We start from the raw sequence: 20317 nt of genomic DNA on the forward strand, positions 1-20317 counted from the left end.
GTCCAGGCTTCATGGTATGGTCTGGTGGTCATCTCAGGTTCACTGCTCCCCTGACCTGCCCACGTGGCCCCATGTGAGGCCACTGTCTTGGGCTCACTTCTGCCTTGGGGAATGAGATCCTGGACAGATTTTGAGTCTGCAGGTTGCACCTTGTCTTGGAAGTCTGTCTAGGCCTGTGTAGAGCTGGACTGGTGGTCATCTCAGCCTAGCTCACTGACCAGGCCCCATGGCACCAGTCCAGTGGTTGTCTAACTCTTGGGCTCTTTTTAAGGGATTGTTAATCTGTTAATCATTCAGACAGGTCAGAACACTGAGCATAGACTCTCCTCTCTGCCACCTTCAGAAGCACAGTGACACAGCAGCCACACCTGAAAAGCTTCTAGAGGCAGGGTATGCAAATGCTTTTAAAAGCCTAGTCTCAGGCAACATAGCTATATTAGTTGTGAGTTCTAGACATCTGGATTTTGGTACATGTGTCTAAATGGCTTTGTTTTAGTTTCACAACAAAAGAACCTTGCAGATATTTAGGAAGATAAAACACAGTCACCAAACAAAATAACTTAAATTAAGTTACACACAGAGGTTTCTTGGCTTTTTATAGCAAAAAAAAAAAAAGGAATTTCTGTCCATCAACTGAAAGAGCATTCTGAATGAGGGTTACAGGCAGTTGCCATTTGTGAGAGTATAGAACGAGAACAGGTCATCCAGTCCTGCTTCACTGTCAAGCTGACTGAAGGCCCTTAAGGGAAAGTGAAAAGCACAATAGTTTAGTGGCAACCATTAGCTCCCTACTGCTTGTTACAATGGGTACAATGTACCAAGGACTTCAACAAGTCCTTAACAAGTGAATTATTTTCCAGCTAGTGTATCTTTTCCTCTGTAGCCTGTGAGTGCATAGGTGGATCAGAAACTGCCAAACCCTGCTGTTGATAGGGATTGATAAAAATCACAGATACGAAAGTGGGAATAGTAATGCCTATCATTTGAGACAGTGTGAGAATCCAAGAGGATAAAAAGTAAACATTTCTTAGCAGAGTGAGGAGAAGCATGTGCAAACTGAGGTCTTTTTCTTCTCTTGCTTCATTTTAACTGAAAAAAAGTTTGAATTTCCTTTCTATTTTTTTCCTTCTCTTAAAAATTACTTACTGCTTGCAATTATAATATAATTACACCATTCATTCTTCCTTTTCCTCTGAAACATTCCCAACGATCTCTCTTGCTTTCTTTCAAATCTATGGTCTTTGTTCATTTGTAATAGAATATGTTCCTAAATGCATAAATATAGCTTGCTCAGTCTGTATAATGTTAATTGAATGAATATATTTTCAGGGTGGACCATTTTCTATTATATAACAAATTGATCTGCTCTTCCCTGAGGAAGATATTTATTGCTATAAATATCATACCCTTGAAAAACAAGGCATTGAAACCCCTGGACTGGAACTGACCTGAGGACTAGCTTGCAAGGTACCTAAATTTCTATAGGAGCGAAGCAACCAACAGTCCTACTTGGACTAAGAAATACAAAAACAAACAGCACAGTATTTGATATGCAAACATTGGTGCTAACCAACAGTTCTGTAATGGACTTAAGATCTGTTTCACAGGAAGTAAATCAAGCTTGATACAAGAAACCCAGGCAACTTTCCAGAAGTCATGAAGCTTGAAGGACAACCTGTAACTACTTCTTTACTAAATTACTATGGTTCCTAGTTATATTTTAAGTATTTGTCTTTGCACCCACAGGCAAAAAGAGTCCTCGCATTTAGTCAATGATACTTCACTTTGCAAGAGACAGAGATGATTACAAAAACCTAAATACAATCAAAATTCAGAGTTGTAGAGACCAGTTCCAATGGCTATATCTACATAACAATTTTCACACCTAAGTGTGAAGGAATATTGCAGAATGGGGTTGGGGCAGAAGGGCTGAAAAATCAGAGAAATAAGGAATTTCCTGAAAGATTGAGTCTCCTAGTAATGTCAGAAGCTCTGCCATTAAAGTGTCACCAACATAACTGTTTAAACAGAACCTGAGCAGTAGTCATGCCAATGTGCATGAGGAAAAGCTTGGGAGGCCTCAATATCGCGCACCCAACGTCTCGCCAGCAGGAACGCATGCGCGGACACCAGGATCCTTCTGTAGCAATGCGTTTATTACATCTTGTAGAGGAGAACCCGGGGCCCCAGCATGGCGCGGCTTATATACACCCTAGCGCGGCGCATCCACACCTGATTGGTCGCTTACCCATGATCTCATAGGCACGCCCCAGAGTGGGCAAAGACCTGGCACGAAGACACTCTTGTACATGCGCACACAGTTAACTTCCTGAAAGGAAGTCGGGCTGGCGCGGCGGAAGCCAGCGCCATCTTGTAATGGCAAATGTTATCCCGACTTTCCACGTGGGGCGCAGTGGAAGCCAGCGCCATCTTGTGGTGGCGAATGTTATTGCGGCTTTCCACACCTCAATCCCACACAAAGGCCTGAAGAGCTTTAAGAAATACGCAGAGAGGAAGACTCTCCTTTTCTAACTCCAACTTGTGTTTTACCTACATTCCCAACAGAAATCACTAACAGTCATTAAATGCCAAGGAATGATCAGAACATAAAAGAAAATGCAACTGTATCCTGTAACAGAAGGAAGAACTTTTGATATATGTTTGCTTACATTTACAATACTCATCCTTCCTTTGCCCATCTAAAATAAACCCCTAAAACTTTTATAGCCATTGTATGTAGATAATTTAACTTGGGTTTTGCTAGAACATGTTAACAGAAGTATAGTGTTAACCTTTGTTTGCTAATAAACATATATTTGTATTTTATGTGAAATAGAACAGATAAGAACTTAGGATGATGTGCATGTTGGTGTACACTGCCTATCATCCCAGAATATTTAAGATGGAATCACAACCATCTCAAGGTCAAGACCATAAAGTCATGGATATGGTGAGAGACCATTCTTAAAACTGAAATCAAAATAAATTACCAATATAAAATAGAATACAAAGCAAGTGTCTCTTAGTATGTTTCTAGTCACTTTTTGTTTTAGTTATTATATTTTGAAGGTGTGTGTGTGTGTGTGTGTGTGTGTGTGTGTGTGTGGTGTGTGTGTGTGTGTTATATAATTCATGTTTGTCCAGATCTTGCTTCACAACACAGGGAAGTTGACTTTGAAGCTTTGGTCACCCTGGCGTCATCTCCTAAATGTTGGGATTGTTTTTCCTGGCAGTCCAGGTGGCAATGAACCCGTGATCACATGTATGTTGAGCAAGCTAATGTCTAACTGAGCTATATTACCAGTTCTGTTTAAACATTTTTCTTAGATCTTTCCTTTGTTTTGAATGATTTATAAATCATTTTGTAAATAAATACTGAATTTGGTACGAGATATTTTCTTTCTTGTTTCAGAGGCAATAATCATTGTAGAGGTAATCAAAAAAGACAATGAGAAAACACTGAACTCAAAGAAGTTAAGATCTGTAACCTAAATTTTTCTTAAAAGGGTTCTTATAAAGAATTTAATTAAACATTGAGTTTTACTTTGTGAGGGAAAACTGCCTTAAATCTTTCTCAAGAGAATTTTGTTAATGACAGGAAACAACTTTCCAATGAAACTGCTCTAATTTCAGAATTCTCATGAAATTTAATTTCTATATCATTATGGGGAATAATTTTAGTGTATGCTATAAGTACTTATGAACAAATATAATAATAATCTACATTGGGAATATGAAGTTTCATTTTTCTAGTTTCGTTTTGTGTTTTGTTTTTGACAAGGTTTCCTGTGTTTTCAAAGTTTCTCCCACCCTTCTGGTCAAGGGATCTTCTGACCTCAGTCCCAGAGTATCTGAGTTAATTTCAACACTGTATCTGTACTTACTGGTCTTTCCAGTAAAGGAGTCATAGGATAGCCTAGTGAAATCCTCTAGTATGGATCCTCTCTCCTCCCCAAGCCAAGCTGATGATATGTTTACACAACAAACTAGCTTCAACCAAGTAAGAGAAAGCACATAAGGGGTGCTTTCAGTGTAGCAAGATGCAAAAGGGAATTAAAGAGTTCAGGAATAAAGAGGTACATTTTCTCTCTTCCTAATACTCTAAGGGTCACACTGACAGAGGCACCTAACAGTTTGGTTTGTGGTAGAAAGAATCAAGTCCAGACATTAGGAAATGTCACATCAATGTGCAGCAAAATCCTAGTACCTCTGCTGGCCAAGGACACCCTCTCTCCACTTTCTGGAACCAGATATATCAGGCAGCTGATGTTTTCCAATGCCTCTTCTTTAACCTGGAACAGAACCGGGAACTTTGCAGTCCACTAGAGAATAGAATTGGAATGTTAGCACAGGGCTGTTTTTTGGAGCTTGGGGTAAGGGCAAGTATGATGAGAGCCAAAAGTCACCAAAATTGAAATTCCCACGGGCAGGCTAGGCCTCACAGTCTGAGCTCCTAGACCGGTTTTAGAATCAGATGAAAACTGTGGAGCAGTGGAACTCTTGAATTTCAGCTTTCCACTCAATTGCTTCCACTTTGGAGTGAGCTTGGAACACACCAAACCTTATCCTAGCTCTGTTCAGGGTGCTGTGAGGGAGGACTTGAGTACATCCAATTCTAGTAGAAGCCTTTATGGCCAAGGGTCATGAATCTACTTTAAGCAACCCATAACACTGAGAACCCAAGGAATCTTGCATATCAGACTCATATTTTACTCATCAGTTAAAAGATGATTTTGGAGGGATACATGGATGGCTCAGTGGTTAAGAGCATTGGCTGTTCTTACAGAGCACTGCGGTTCAATTCCCATCACCCACATGGCAGTTCACAACCATCTGTAACTCAAGTTCCATTTGATCTGACTCCCCTCACTCAACCGTGTGCAGACCAAACTACAATGTACATAAAATTAAAAAATTAAAAGATAATTTTAAATAATATAGAATATCTTCAAACTTAGCACATATATTTTAATATTAAATGCTTAGTCAAATCAGCCAAGCTACATTTTGTAATAATTCTTACTCTTATATTCGTGATATAAGAATCACAAAAGAGCTATAAGCAGACCAATCAGTTTACATTGCAAAGGAATGAAATGTAAATTTAAATAGAAACTTAAAGTGCAAAATCACAGAACGTTTTATCGTAAACCTCTAAATCCCACCATTGCCAAACATAAAAGTTGTATGATGGTTAGTATAAAGAGTAAAACAAAAATAGGTTATGGTACTTTATATAAAAATACACAGTTTTGGTTAGAGCTCTCCAGATATTGAGCTACCAGACAAAACTACATTTACTCTAAAGTAATAATAATATATAACACAGAGAAAAAGATAATGCTGGATATGCTTGTTGCTATAAAAAAGGCCTGTGCTTAGCATAGACTATTGGGCAACAAATCAAATCTTTAGTTTTCCTGAATTTTGAAACCATTGATTTTGAATGCCACTGTATCATCTACAGAAGTTTATCCAAAAACCTTTTAAATTCAGATTTAATTCCTGAGAACTGGCTAGTGTTTAAGAGAATGACAAAAGAACTGCAGACAGATGAGCCTTAGCAAACCAGTGGCCATTGGCTTCATTTCTTGTCATTCAGTGCACAGAAGCCTGGCATGACCATTGACTGGCAACTCACACTGTGCCTGCTGCTATGAATCCTCTGGATGCACCATGACTCTGATGAGACTCCTGGCTCCGACTGCAACCATACACCTGAATATGACTTGAGCCAATATGCTTGATATGCTCAGAGCCAGGTTCTGGCTGTGAAACTGCTTTTCAGATTACTCACTGGAAAACTAAACATGAGGTTTAACAACAACCCTACCTTTTTATTCTTTTATTGGGTTTTTTATTTACATTTCAAATGGTATTCCCTTTCCCGGTTTCCCAGACATAAGCCCCCTATCCCATCCTCCTCCCCTTCTTCTATAAGGGTGTTCCTTTCTCCATTTACTCCCCTTCCCACCTCCCCCGATATTCCCTTACACTGGGGGATCCAACGTTGGCAGAACCATGGGCTTCTCCTTCCTTTCCTGCCCAACAAGGCCATCCTCTGCTACATATGCAGTTGGAGCCCAGGGTCAGTCCATGTATTGTCTTTGAGTAGTGGCTTAGTCCCTGGGAGCTCTGGTTGGTTGGTATTGATGTTCTTATGGGGTCTCAAGCCCCTTCAGCTCTTTCAATCCTTTCTCCAATTCCTCCAGTGGGGATCCTGTTCTCGTTCAATGCTTTGCTGCTAGTATTCTCCTCTGTATTTGACATGCTCTGGCTGTGCCTCTCAGGAGACAACTATTCCAGCTTCTGTCAGCATGCACTTCTTAGCTTCATCTATCTTATCTGGTTTTGGTGGTTTTATAAATATGGGCCACATGTGGGGCAGGCTCTGAATGGATGTTCCTTCAGTCTCTGCTCCAAACTTTGCCTCCATATCCCCTTCTATGAATATTTTTGTTCCCCGTCTTAGAAGGAGTGAAGCATTTGCACTTTGGTCATCCTTCTTGAGCTTCATTTGTTCTGTGGATTGCATCTTGGGTAATTCGAACTTTTGGGCTAATATCCACTTATCAGTGAGTGAGTACATATCATCTGTGTTTTCTGTGATTGGGTTACCTCACTCAGGATGATATTTTCTAGCATAACCCATTTGCCTATGAATTTCATGAAGTCATTGTTTTTGATAGCTGAGTAGTACTCCATTGTGTAGATGTGTCACATTTTCTGTATCCATTTCTCTGTTGAAGGGCATCTGGGTTTTTTCCAGCTTCTGGCTATTATAAATAAGGCTTCTATGAACATAGTGGAGCATGTGTCTTTTCTGTATGTTGGAGCAGCTTTCGGGTATATGCCCAGTAGAGGTATAGCTGGGTCCTCAAGTAGTACAATGTCCAATTTTCTGAGTAATCTCCAGACTAGTTTCTAGAGTGGTTGTACCAGTTTATAATCCCATGAACAGTGGAGGAGTGTTCCTCTTTCTCCACATCCTCACCAGCATCTCTTGTCACCTGAGTTTTTGATCTTAGCCATTCTGAGTGGTCTATGATAGAATCTCAGGGTTTTTCGGATTCGCATTTACAACCCTACCTTCTTAAAGTTAAAATGTGAAGAAAAAAAAAACAACAAGAAATCGATGTTTGAAACTTAGGCTGACACAGTTGAGTAGAAAGGTGTGTCTGTATAGTCACTGTTTTGAAAAACAATAAAACAAGAAAGCTATGAATGCATATGCTGTCCTTGTGTTATCTATAAAATTCTATCACCACCTTTAAAGTGCTCAGAGGGAAGATCATTAGCTTTAAGCACAGGAGAATCTGTGTACTTTTTTGTTTCAATGTGTCTTTCCATCTGTACAATGATTAAACACAGCTGGCTACTATGTAAAAAGGGTAAGGTCTCTTGTCATTGATGAATTGTGAGTGTAAGAAGATAAACAGGTGAACAAAAATGACAGGCAAGTAAAACAGTAAATTTCTTCTTAAAATAACCCTCTACTAAGCCTCTCCTCCAGGACCCAAGCCACCGTTTCTACCATTTTTCTTCATCTGGGAAATTATTTCTTTATTTTAAATCAACTGTTCCTGTAAGTGATTGAATACTACAGTTAACATATTTTTCAAGCCTTCCATCCCCAGTTCATTTGTTAATCATGCTTACTGGGTTATAATTGTGTATACTTTTAGCCAATTATGGTAATTCATGCACGATGTTGAAGCAAATATGAACTGCAGGTTAGCTTTGCCTAAATTGACATTGGTACTTGGTTAGAAAAAAAGAAAAGTGAGAACATTTACCATTCTTTTGTAAATCGAAAGTTGAAACTACTAGTACACTTAAATTTCTGCAAGCATATATAGTACAAAATTCAGTGATTACACATGTTATGTAAAGCATTTTAATGATTTTTTAAATAAACCAAAGTATACTGTAGGTATCTACACTTTCTTTATTTTAAGAACAAGAAAGAATCTTGTTTTTCTGGCTGAATAAACCCAAGGCCTCGGGGATATCATTTTAGTGTCACTTCATGTCAAACCAATACATTAAAACCAGTGCTTCAAATATTCGAACCCACCAGAGCAAAAAACACTCACCAGAGTTAAAGGCAGGATAGCTGTGCTCTAGATTAGTTTCTAAGTGACAACTCTCCTATGATGAGTCCTGTGGATTCTCAGAGCAAATGAAAGAGCAATGAAATGGAAAGCTGCTATAGTAGTGCTCCGATTATGCTTTAATATACACAGACTCATCACGTTGTAAATAACACAGGCTCCTCTATCAGTCTCTAACACTCCTAGTACAAGAGTGATTTCCACTATTTTTTTTTTTGCTTTGCTCTGTCTTCTGCAATTTGTCCCCTAAATCTATTTGTGTGGAACAGAGTGATTCTTCAGAACATCTGTAATACCCAGCTGCACACTGGCATTTGGATAGATGTGATTGATGGGGTCCAGGAAAGTAGAGTTACAAATGTGGCCCAAGGCCAGTTTCCCCCTTGTTTCAACATCAGGAGACTGAAAGCCTGAGTCTTAAGTGTTTACTGGGATGGAGAGTCAGTAAGCAATTTCTAGCAAGCTGCAAAGAGTGATACTGATTGACTTAACCAGGGTTATTACCCACTGGTGGATCCACCTGACATATTCTACTTCTGAAGTGATGGATACTTAGTAATGAACAATATGTTGCTTACCCCACCTTTCAAATTCTCAGTAGTCTGTCTTCGTTTTACTCTCATGTGTTTTGCCTCTTGAAGATTTTAGTTCTTTGTTCTGTCTTAAGGCACCAGCAAAGGTGGAAGAAAAGAACATCATTGATTACAAGCTCCAGAAGCAGTACTGTAAATCCTTACAAAATTTATAAACCTACAAAATTTATGAGACTGCATATTCTGCACAGTGATTTGTAGATGACTTTTTAATCCTTGCCCATATCTGAACATTTGCCTAACATTTAAATTCCATAGATAACTTTGTGAATTATACTTAAAAGCTATTTGAAATTAATGTTAGTTATGCAAACTCTTATCTTGACTTTTTTTCCACAAAAACTTGAAAGGATAGCTAGACTTTATCACCAGGTAAGTGACAACCCAGAATTGTCATTGACATATGAAAAGGTTAACTTCTTAGAATGACTGAGTTTTGGGGAATTTGCCCTTGTTTTATTCATAGAAATACTTTATGTCGGAATCAAAACTTGTATAGTACAAAATCTATAAGACCATATTACTGTTAATTTTATAGGAAGAAAAAATAGTCTTATCACTCCAATTAAAATTTAAAGGGTCCAAATCCTTTATTATTGATGTAAATGTGTGTAAATGTTAGTATGTATTCACATGTGGAGGATAGAGGAGAGGTCAGATGACATGGCACAGGAGCCATCCCCTTGTTTTTGAGACAGGGTCATTCGTTGGCATGCTAGTTAGTCAGCTTGGCCCAGAATTGCTCCTGGTTGCATTTCCCCAATGATTGGATTACATACAAATACTGCCATGTTGGGCTTTTTATGTCCTGTGAGGACCAATCTCAGGTCCTCGGCTCATAAAGCATGCTCTACACCATGCTATCTTCTCAGTTCTCTTCCTCACTACTCTTCCCTTCATCATTGTATTATAAGATTCATTAAATATTAATAGTGTGGAAGATATTGCTTAGCTATTAGTGAGTAATATGTTCCCAGGCTGTTTCCTATAGAAATTTATTTTATTGGACTTTTTATTGTGCTTCTTTTAGATATAGTTTATCTTGCTTATTTTTCTCTTTTATTTTTCTATTAAATCGTTTTATTTGTTTACATCCCAAATATTGACCCCTTCCCTGTCCCCCTTTCCCAGAGTTCTTCGCTTCATCTGCCATCCCCTTTCTTCTGAGAGAGTCCTCCCCACTGTCTTACTTAGGGTTTTACTGCTCTCAACCAACATCATGACCAAGGCAAGTTTTATAAAGGACAACATTTAATTGAGCCTGGCTTACAAGTTCCAAGGTTCAGTCCATGATCATCAAGGCAGGAGCATAGTAGCATCTAAGGAGGCCTGGTACAGGCAGAGCTGAGAGTTCTACATTGTCATCTGAAGGCTGCCAGTGGAAGACTGACTTCCAGGCAGCTCTGGTGAGGATCTAAAGCCCAAGCCCACAGTGGTACACCTACTCCAACAAGGCCACACCTCCTAATAGTGCCACTCACCACTCACCTACGCACCTACCTACTTACCCACACTTACCTACTGACCCACTCTCTCCTCATGCACATAACCAGCACCACTTCATCCTCCCGGCATCCACTGTCTCTGAGTCATCAAGTCTCAACAAATTTAGGCACATCTTCTCAGAGGCCAGACAAGGTAGTCCTCTAGTACATATGTATCAGGGGTGGGGAGCTGGGGTGGTAAGGTTTGTGGTTTATTCTATGAAGCTCTGAGGGGCCCAGTTAGTTAATACTGTTGTTCTTTCTTTGGGATTGCCAGCCCCTTCAGCCCCTTCAGCCCCTTCAGCCCCTTCAGCCCCTTCAGCTCCTTCAGCCCTTCCCCTAACTCTTCCATTGGAGTACCCAGGATCAGCTCAATGGTTGGTTGTTCATATCTTTATCTGTCCCAGTCAGCTACAGGTAGAGCCTCTCAGAGGATAGCTATGTTAGGTTCCAGTCTGCAAGCACAACTTTGTATTAGTAATACTGTCAGGTTTTGTTGCTTGCCCATGGGATGGATCTCAAGTTGGGTCTGTCACTGGATGGCCTTTTTTCAGTCTCTGCTCCATTTTTGTCTCTCTGTTTTCTTTAGACAGAAACAATTGTGGGTCAAAGTTTTTGAAGATGGGTGGGTGACCCCATCTCTTCAGTGGGGACCCTGTCTATCTGCTGGAGGTAATCTCTTCTAGCTCCATCTCCCCACTGTTGGGCAGCTAAGTTCATCACCACTAAATTTTGGGGGGCTTTAATACACCTGATGCCTGGGACATTCTAGAGGTTCCCCTGCCCACCACCCCTCCACACACAGCTTGATATTTCCATGCATTCTCCTGGCCCGCTGGGCTTACCTTCTGTCTCACCCATACCTGACCCTTGTCCTTTCTCCCTCCCTCCCTCCTTCTCCCACCCAGGCCTCTCCCTCCCTTTGTATCCCCTGAGTATTTTATTTCTCTTCTAAGTTGGATTAAAGCGTCCTCACTTGTCCCTTCCTTCCTGTTAAACTTCATATGGTCTGTGAATTATATCATGGATACTCTGAACTTTTTGGTTAACTCAGTGAGTTATCAGTGAGTACATACCATGCATGTCGTTTTGGGTCTGGGCTACCTCATCCAGGATGATATTTTATCGTTCCATCAATTTTCCTGCCAAATTGATGAAATAGCTCATACTGTAAGATTAAACAATTGACAAACGTGACTTCATGAAACTGAAGAACTTCTGTAAATCAAAAAACACTGAAGAGGCAATGTGCACATTGGGAAAAGATCTTCTTCACTAACCCTACATCTGCTTGAGGGTTAATATCCAAAATATACAAAAAAACTAAGAAGTTAGGCAAGCAAACAAACAAACAGAAATGGGGTACAGAGCTAAACAGAGAATTCTCAACAGAAGAACCTCAAATGGCCTGGTGGGATTGAAAATTGGTACAACCACTCAGAAAATCAACCTGGCAGTTCCTCTGAAAACTGGAAATAGTTCCACCTGAAGACCTAGATGTACCACTCCTGGGCATATACTTAAAATATACCCACCATACCACAAGCACACATGATTTTACTAAATTCATAGCAGCCTTATTTGTAATAGCTAGAATCTGGGACAAAAACAGATGTCTGTCAAATGGACAATGGACACAAAAAACATGGTTTATTTACACAATAGAATATTATTCAGCTATTAAAAATGATGTTTATTTTTTAATAAATTTTTTAAAATAACAAAGCAGAAATGCAAAAGTCCCAGTATGCTGGAGAAAATAAATTTAAAAATGAACACTTGTAAAAGCAGATGAGTATTCAATAAGATTTTATTTGCAACTACAGTCCAAGGAAAATGGAGCAAAGATAGATAACTAACAATGAAGACACAATTATTGCTCATACTTAGAATCCAATAAAGCATTAATGCTTAATGTAACACCAGCCAGGGTGTGTGCATAGATAAACTTTTTGTTAAAATATATGACAATCTGAGTTCAGATCCCTAGACTAACATAAAAGCCGACTAGTTACACTTCCACGTTTAGTCCAAGCGCTGTGGGAGGAGATGCGGGTGATTTCCAGGCTCACTGGATAACAATATCAACATGGACCTCGAAACTCCTACCTTAGGAAGAATACCTGTTGAGTGATTAAAAAAAGAAAGAAAAATATAGAAAAAGTAAAAGAAAAACCAATGTCAACATGAAAAAAACCAACACCAACATATAACACACACACACACACACACACACACACACACACGCACACGCACAGGTACAAATACAGCCACACAGCTATACATATGTGACACACATGCACACATAGATACAAATATGCATATTAGACATATTAGACACAACATAAACATATGCCAGGAATAATAATAATCATTAGAGTTAATAAGTTTGAAAAACTAAACCCAACTGGAATTTATTTATTTGTGAGATTATACTCATTTTTATAGAGAAAAAAGAAAAATGTTTCTTGAATAAGTGAATTATGTGAGCTTTGAATACAATAAAGAAGTTTGTTTAAAAGTAAAAATAAATTTAAGTGAAGTTTAAAGAGAAGGTAGCATGCTCAGATAACATTATTTTTTCTGCTTCCATGGTTGAAAAATGCCAGGATATTTTATGGCAATTACTGTGTAGACCCATTACTTCTGCATTTCCGTTGTCAGGATGATGTTAATTGTACGGCATCCATCATGAATTTAAAAGGGCAAACATCATGGTCCATTTGAAAGAAGGTTTGATAATTTACAGGAAATAAGAAAAATGTAAAGTCTCCACCAGACTGAGGATTCTTAACCCTTTTAGGCATAAACGATCTTATTTCCTTAAACTGAAACAATGAAAAGAAAATGTCAACTTATTATTATCTTCAAAAGCCAAAAGTTTAAGTTTTAAGGGATTGCAAAGTATTTATAAATGAGTGAGATGCTGTACATAAGCAATTTTAACACTTGGCTAGATTTGAATAATTTATAGGTAGATTGCTCATTCGTGAGTAAAATATTGTTTCTTAGCACCAAATCCTTCCATAAGATGGTGTTTGAATTCCAAACTGTAGCTGTCAAGAAAATCTACGATTAACAGTTTCATTTTATAATAACATTTGTGGTGCCTTGAAGGGGAATGGTCCCTCCCCAAAGGCTCATACATTTAAATGCTTGGTCCCCAGTTAGGGAAGCAGTTTGGGAAGGATTAGGATGTGTGGCCTTATTGGAGTCAGTATGGCTGTCTTGGAGAAGATATGTCATTGTGGTGGGGCTTTGAGGTTTCAAAAGCCCAGTCCAGGCCTAGAGTCTCTTTCCTCTGCCTCCTGCCTGTGGATCAGGATGTAAAAGTTGCCATTGACTGCTGCTCTGTATCCTGCCTGTGTGCTTCTTATGGTAATATTCATAGTGTAGTCCTCTAAAACTAAGCACAAGCTCTGTTGAATTCTTTCTTCTGTAAGGGTTGCCATGCCTATGGTGTCTCTTTATTGCAATAGGATGGTAACTAAGACAGAAGTAGAAGTACATTACTTTTTCTAAAAATTATTCTTTAATATATTACATCCTGACCTGTTTTTTCCTCCCTCCCCTTCCCCCAGTATCTTGCTACCACCTCCGCTGTCTTCCAGAACCACTCCATCTGTCTCCCAGGGACATCCACCAAATGTGGCATAACAAGTTAGCATGAGAGAAGGCATTCCAACACATCAAAGCTAGAAAAGGCAACCCGGTAGGAGAAAAAGGGTCCCACAAGCAGACCAAAAAGTCAGAGACATACCTGCTGGCAATGTTAGGAGTCTCACAAGATCACCAAGCAACACAGTCTTAGCATGCATGCACAGGTTCTAGGTCAGACCCCTACAGGCTCCCTGATGTCTACAAGTCCTCCTGATTCCTGGACAGTTGATTCTGTGACCCATGTTCTCTTGGTGTCCCTGACTCCTCTGGTTCCTCCAATTCTTTTTCCCCTCTTCTGGAGAACTCCTCAAGTTCTGCCTAATGTTTGTCTGAGTGATTCGGCATCTGTTCCCATCAGTCTCTGGATGAAGTCTCTGTGGTCTCTGGGATAAAGATTCTTCTAGTTTCCAGTCCCATAACACATTGCAAGCAGGACAAACTAGGTCCAAGGTTTTAGAGCTTGATTGGTGTCCTTATCTCTCCACGTGAGGCCTTGCCTGGTTACTGAAGGTGGCCAGTTCAGGATCCATGTCCCCCCATTACAATGAGTCATTGCTAGAATGACTTTTGTATAATTCCATGAAGTTTCAGTTGCACTAAGGGCTCCACTTCAACCCCAAAATGACCTCTAATTGAAGTCCTTTCTACCAGTATTTTCTCCTCAGTCCTGCCACCTGATTCCTTCTGTTCCCAACACCACCTTCTCCTAGTCCACTCACAAAATCTGTTCCATTTCCCCTTCCCAGGGAGATCCCTGTGCCCTCCTTCAGCCCTCCTTTCTGGATCTGTGGACCTTAGCAAAGATTGTATTTTACTTTACAGTTAATATTCACTTCTAAGGGAGTAGATACCATTTTTGTCTTTCGGAGTCTGAGTTATCTCACTGATGATGATTCTTTTTTTCTACCTTCATCCATTTGTCTGCAAATTTCACACTGTCATTTTTTTCAAACAACTGAGTAGCAATACTCTACAGTATAAGTGTATCATGTTTTCTTCATCTATTCTTTAGTTGAGGAATATCTAGTTTTTCTTTTCCAGTTTCTGGAACAAGCCAGCTCTGAAGAGAGTTGAACAAACTTCTTTGTGGTATGGTAGAGCTCTCTGGAGAGGTATAACAGAATCTTGAAGTATATTGATTCCCTATTTTTCTAAGAAACTATAATATTGACTTCCCAAGTGACTGTACAAGTTTACACTCCCATCAGCAATGAAGGAGTGTTCCCCGTGCTCCACGTCCTTACCAGCATGTGCTATAACTTGTATTTTTAATCTTAGCCATCCTGACAGGTGTAAGGTTAGATCTCCAGGTTATATTGATTTGCATTTCCCTGATGTCTAAGGATGTGGAACATTTCTTTAAGTGTATCTCAGCTATTTGGCATAATTCTGTTGAGAATTCTGTTTATATCTGTACCCTATTTTTAATGTTGATTATTTGGTTTGCTTATGTCTAGCTCCTTAAATTCTTTCTATAATTTGGATATTGGCCCTCTGTCAGATCTGGAGTTGGTGAAAATCTTTTCCCATTCTGTAGGCTGCATTTTTCTTCCTTCAATGGTGTCTTTTCTCTTATAGAAGCTTTGGTAAAACAGGGGTTTATTGTCCTCCTAGTGTGGCCTACATTTGATCAGGGGAAGTCTGCTGGCCATCTTTTTTTTTTTTTTTACTATTTTAGTCACAGTTAAAGGTATCGATATTCAATAATACTGCATAATATTAATACATATTCATAGTGGAATAATTTATATGTGTAACATCTTTAGGATATAAAGCAGAGAAGATTAATATGACCCTTGTTCAAATACAACATACAAACTCACGAAGTTACATATTTTAAATTAATGGTGATAATGATGATGATGATGACGATGATGATGATGATAAACAGAAGTCAAAGGAAGCAAAGTAGAAGAGAGTAAGAGAGCTGAGGAGGAAAGAGGAAATGACACACCTACATCTGTTTCCCCTTCCAGCCTAAAGCCCTGAGAGTTCAAGACTTCAAGAATTCAGAGATAAAGGGTATGACCGTGTAAATCCCTTTCTTTTCCTAATTGACAGTTTATAGGGCCATTGTGTACTTACCCAAAGCAGTTAACTACAGTTGCTGTGAGCTAAGATGCAAAGGTGGAAACAATCTACAGGATGATATCTCTCAGCCTTTCACCCTCACTTCCAGCTCTTATGTATATACAATTTTCTTTTCAGTAGTATTCGTTGAGGCTTAGAGACAGTCTTACAAATGTCTTTATTGTGCAAAAGCTCGGTTGTAATCACTTTATAATTATCTGCATCAAAAAAAAGTTACCAATAAAAATGAATGTGAACCTGACATGCAAGCCAGACTTGCTGATAGCAGGCATCCACAGTCGTGAATGGAAACTCAATCTCACATAGCTACTAGTAAAACACTTGTCAGTAGCTAGCCATTAATCTACCCAGTAGCTACTTCTAAACTCTCTTTATGGTAGCTCTCAGAGTGACAAATGGTTAAACATGGGGTCCATTCATACTGTAGAATACTGCTACATAACAAAAACTAACAAGTTTTGACATATAACCCCAGGAAAGAAAACACTTACAGTTGGAATGAAATGAGAATAAGAAAAAACATATTTTCAAATATACAAAGAAAACACCACTGTATTGAAAATGAGTGAATTTCTAGGGCAATGACTCTCTGTCAGCCCGAATGAAATAGAGCATACACTGGAGATGGAGAATGGTTGTCTCTCCTGGTTTAACACACTAATTCTATCCAAAATAAATAGGAAAGTGATGCCCAGAAAGAGAATCTCTCTAAAGTCAAACCAAACAGAGCTTTTTATGAAGATAATATATATGCTAGAATAGAATTTATTGTTAAGATATTGTTTATTAATTATTAATATATGAGATGTGTCATAATTAACATTGTAAATCATGTTCTGCTATCATTTGAATTCTCTGACTTCACTTTCCACAAGAAGCAAAACGCTCGATTCTGACTATTTAGCTGGTACCGCACTCAGTAGAACCTGTGGCTAGGCTAAAGAACTGCTGTGCAGAATCATTGTTTTCCCCTATGTGTTCCCGTATAGTTAATTCACAATGTCTTAACAAGACAACACATACAATAAACTTTGGGAACATATATAAGTCAGGTACTTATTGTTTCCCTTTAAATATTTTATCAATATATTCTCTTTTATTTCTTTTCTCTCAGTCTCAAAAATAAACACTTTAGCTCTGTTTAAAGATAACAGTACACATTTAAATAGAAGTCATATTGTTAAGTACCAATAATTATATACATGTTGTGTTAATTTGGTTAAATATAATTATTGTTGAAATGTCTCATTGTCATAAAAAGTATGACAAAAGCTTTTGTACCACATAGCATTCAAGTTGAACAGGGCTAGCATCTTCCCTTGCTAGATAACGAGAAAAAAAATATTTTCCTATTTTCTTCCCTCTTCTTTGTTTTTTTCCCTTCTTTCCTTTGTTCTTTCATTAAATGATTAGACGCTGGTTATTAAATCCCTCTGTCATTTCTTTTCCTTGGAGTCCAGCTTTCAGGAATACATTCACGGCAAGTGTCTCTAATTTACACATTATAACACAGTCATTTAGATGGTGTATAATGCAATAAAGGAAGATGGAGGGAACTAGGACTTCCGGTGTTCCTTGTTTCTGTGGTTTTCCATCAACAGTTCTGATCAAGCTATCTGTCCTCCATCAAACTGTATTGAATTTAATTGCTTTCTGAGATCTGAAGTCTTAGCTCAGAGAAAACAGTTTTTTCTAATTATCACTCTATCCATGTCTTTCTATCTGTGAATACTGGGAATTGTCCCTAAGTAAAGGATTCCATAGCGTAACTATAACTCATAAACAGAATTCAGATGATATATTTTAGCTTATAGAAAAGTGGGTAGTGTGGTTTAATTTTAATCAATTTCCTATCTTTGATTTTATAGTCAACATCCAGTAAGGAAACAAGTTCTAAGCAAGAAACCTAGTATGTGGGTGTTTGCAGATTGAAAAGAAACTGACTGCAAGATATCCGGAAGCTTTTATGCCCATCTGGTAATACTTTTGGGTAGTACCCAAAAGCTATGACCAGCTACAGTATGCAGAATTATGCTCCAAAGACTTATTCCACAGATTGCTCCTTGACAGTCTAAAACTGTTTCTGTTTTTGTTCAGTCTAAAATGAATACAGAATTAAAATCGGCACAGTGTGTACAAACACAAACATCTTAGACATTGGTTCCAGCTCTGCTGGTAATTAGTTACACAACAAAAAACATGAAGCTTAAAGTTCTTGGCTCTCACATTCTTCTTTTGCAAAAGGAAACAATTCTTCTTAACCAAAAAATCTGCTAGGGAGGTTTTTAAAACGGAATGTCCTTGAGAGAAAATGCTACTTACAGGAGGACCTAAATGGTTATATACCTACCATCACATCCCCATTAACAACCTCCACCACAGGTTTTACATGTTGCAGCCCACCTTATTTGAGGTCATTCGTTTTCTGACACCATCCCATTTGATCATGGATGAACATCTAGCTTGAGAATAAGTAATACATAACCAGGGTAATGTCCAGTGTTCTGGGTAGGAAATCTATTTAATATACACAAGTGCTTTAGCTAGGAATAATGAAATGCAATGGATTTTAGAGGTTTTGAGGGAGAAAAGAGAAGGGAAAATATTGTACTCTAATTAGTGTTATGTTAATAATATCATATTTCTTATCTCATGTTGTGTATTCTTCATGTTGTATTATAATTCTAATCGCAAACTGTAAGGAACATTCTTCTATTTTAGAAAAATGGCTGGAATTGAAAGACTCTGAAAGGCATAAAGTTTATAAGAAGGCATAAATTCACAATATGATTGTATAGTATTTTGAATATGCTTGGCCCATGCTAAGTGGCACAATTGGGAGTTACGGACTTGTTGAAGTAGGTATGGCCTTGTAGGAGGAAGTGTGTCACTGTGGGGTGAGCTTTAAGGTTCTATGCTCAAGCACTGCACAGTGTGAAAAAAGTCTCTCCTCCTGGCTGCCTAGAGAAGGCAGTCACCTACTGACTGCCTTCGGATCAAGACAGAACTATCATCTCCTTCTTCTGAACTGTGCAGGCCTACAGGCTGCCATGCTTCCTACCACAATGATAATAGACTGAACTTCTGTAACAGTATGTCAGTCCCAATTAAATGTTATCCTTTATAAGAGTTCCCTTGGTCATGGTGTCTCTTCACAGCAATAGAAACTGTTCCGCGCTATTGTCTCGCCAGCAAGAACGCACGCAGACACCAAAGCGTTTATCGCATCTTGAAGAGGAGAGTCGCTGCGGCCCCAGAGAGTGTTAGCTTTATAGCCCCCAAAGCAACGTGTTCCTTCCTGATTGGCCACATAGCCATGATCTCATTGGCACGCCCCGGGGTGGGCAAAGACTTGGCGTGAACACACCCTTGCGCATGCGCACTGTGTCCTTCGGGGGTGGACAACAGCTGTGCCCTGTACTAACAGACAACAGGTGGTACGGGTGGCTACCAACAAGAAACCCTAACTAAGACAGATTGGGAAAGAGCCACTGTCTTAGATAACACCATGTAGATAGAGTGAGAATGGACAGTAAACTGAGAAAGATGTTAGCTCATGATAAAGTTAGAAAATGAAACAGAGTGAGAAAATTTTCTGCAATAAATACTTCAGTGTCCTACGAAGAGAGTCTTCTTAGGGTCTTTTCTCTTCCTGTGTGTTTTTCTTCATTTTCTGAATTTCATTTTGTGGTTCTTTGATAATAAATGATTCGTTTGTTTTTTCTGAGGGATGGAAAAAAAATCTAGAATTTTTAATTCAACTATGTTATATTGAAAGGGTCATGGCAGGATATGCCAGTGACAAGCTCCATATACCCACATAGATCTCAAGCAACTAATTTGGAAAGACTGGTAATTTCATGAGTGTTCAGAAAATATTTTGAACAGAACTGTCACAGGTATCACTTGACCAGGAGTTTCCTTCTCACATTGTCAATACTAGCACCAACCTGTAAAGATAATCTTTTATAATCCTCCTCAGTAACAAAAAGGAAAAAGAAAACTTGCATTTATATCATGTGTTCTAAAATTTTGTTGGCTTGAATTTTACATCTTGATTTCCTTCCAGTGCTTTAAACATGCGCGTGTAATTTTTTTCAACTTCTTCTTCATGGTCAAGAGTTATACGTTTAAAAAATAATTTCAACTTTATTACTCCTGAATTTTAAATTAAATATACCTAGCTGAGTGAATAAATCAAATCTATTTAAGCTTTGTTAATAAGCATCTGTTACATGTCATTCCTGTTATACTTCTAAAAGCAAACCATGTTTTCTATATATTACACTGCAATTGGAACAAGGATGATTGATGAAGAGCTCTGACAGCCTCTGTTAAATTTTTTACTTCAGAAAAACAGCACCATATACAGGAT

General features: G+C 38.6%; 1 pseudogene; it reads right to left on the minus strand.

Moving 5' to 3' along the window:
• Window positions 1-273: 273 nt before the first annotated feature.
• On the minus strand, window positions 274-390 carry LOC120102698 (small nucleolar RNA SNORA17; annotated as a pseudogene).
• Window positions 391-20317: the final 19927 nt, after the last annotated feature.

Source organism: Rattus norvegicus, chromosome 4, assembly GCF_036323735.1.
Source record: "Rattus norvegicus strain BN/NHsdMcwi chromosome 4, GRCr8, whole genome shotgun sequence".
NCBI lineage: Eukaryota > Metazoa > Chordata > Mammalia > Rodentia > Muridae > Rattus > Rattus norvegicus.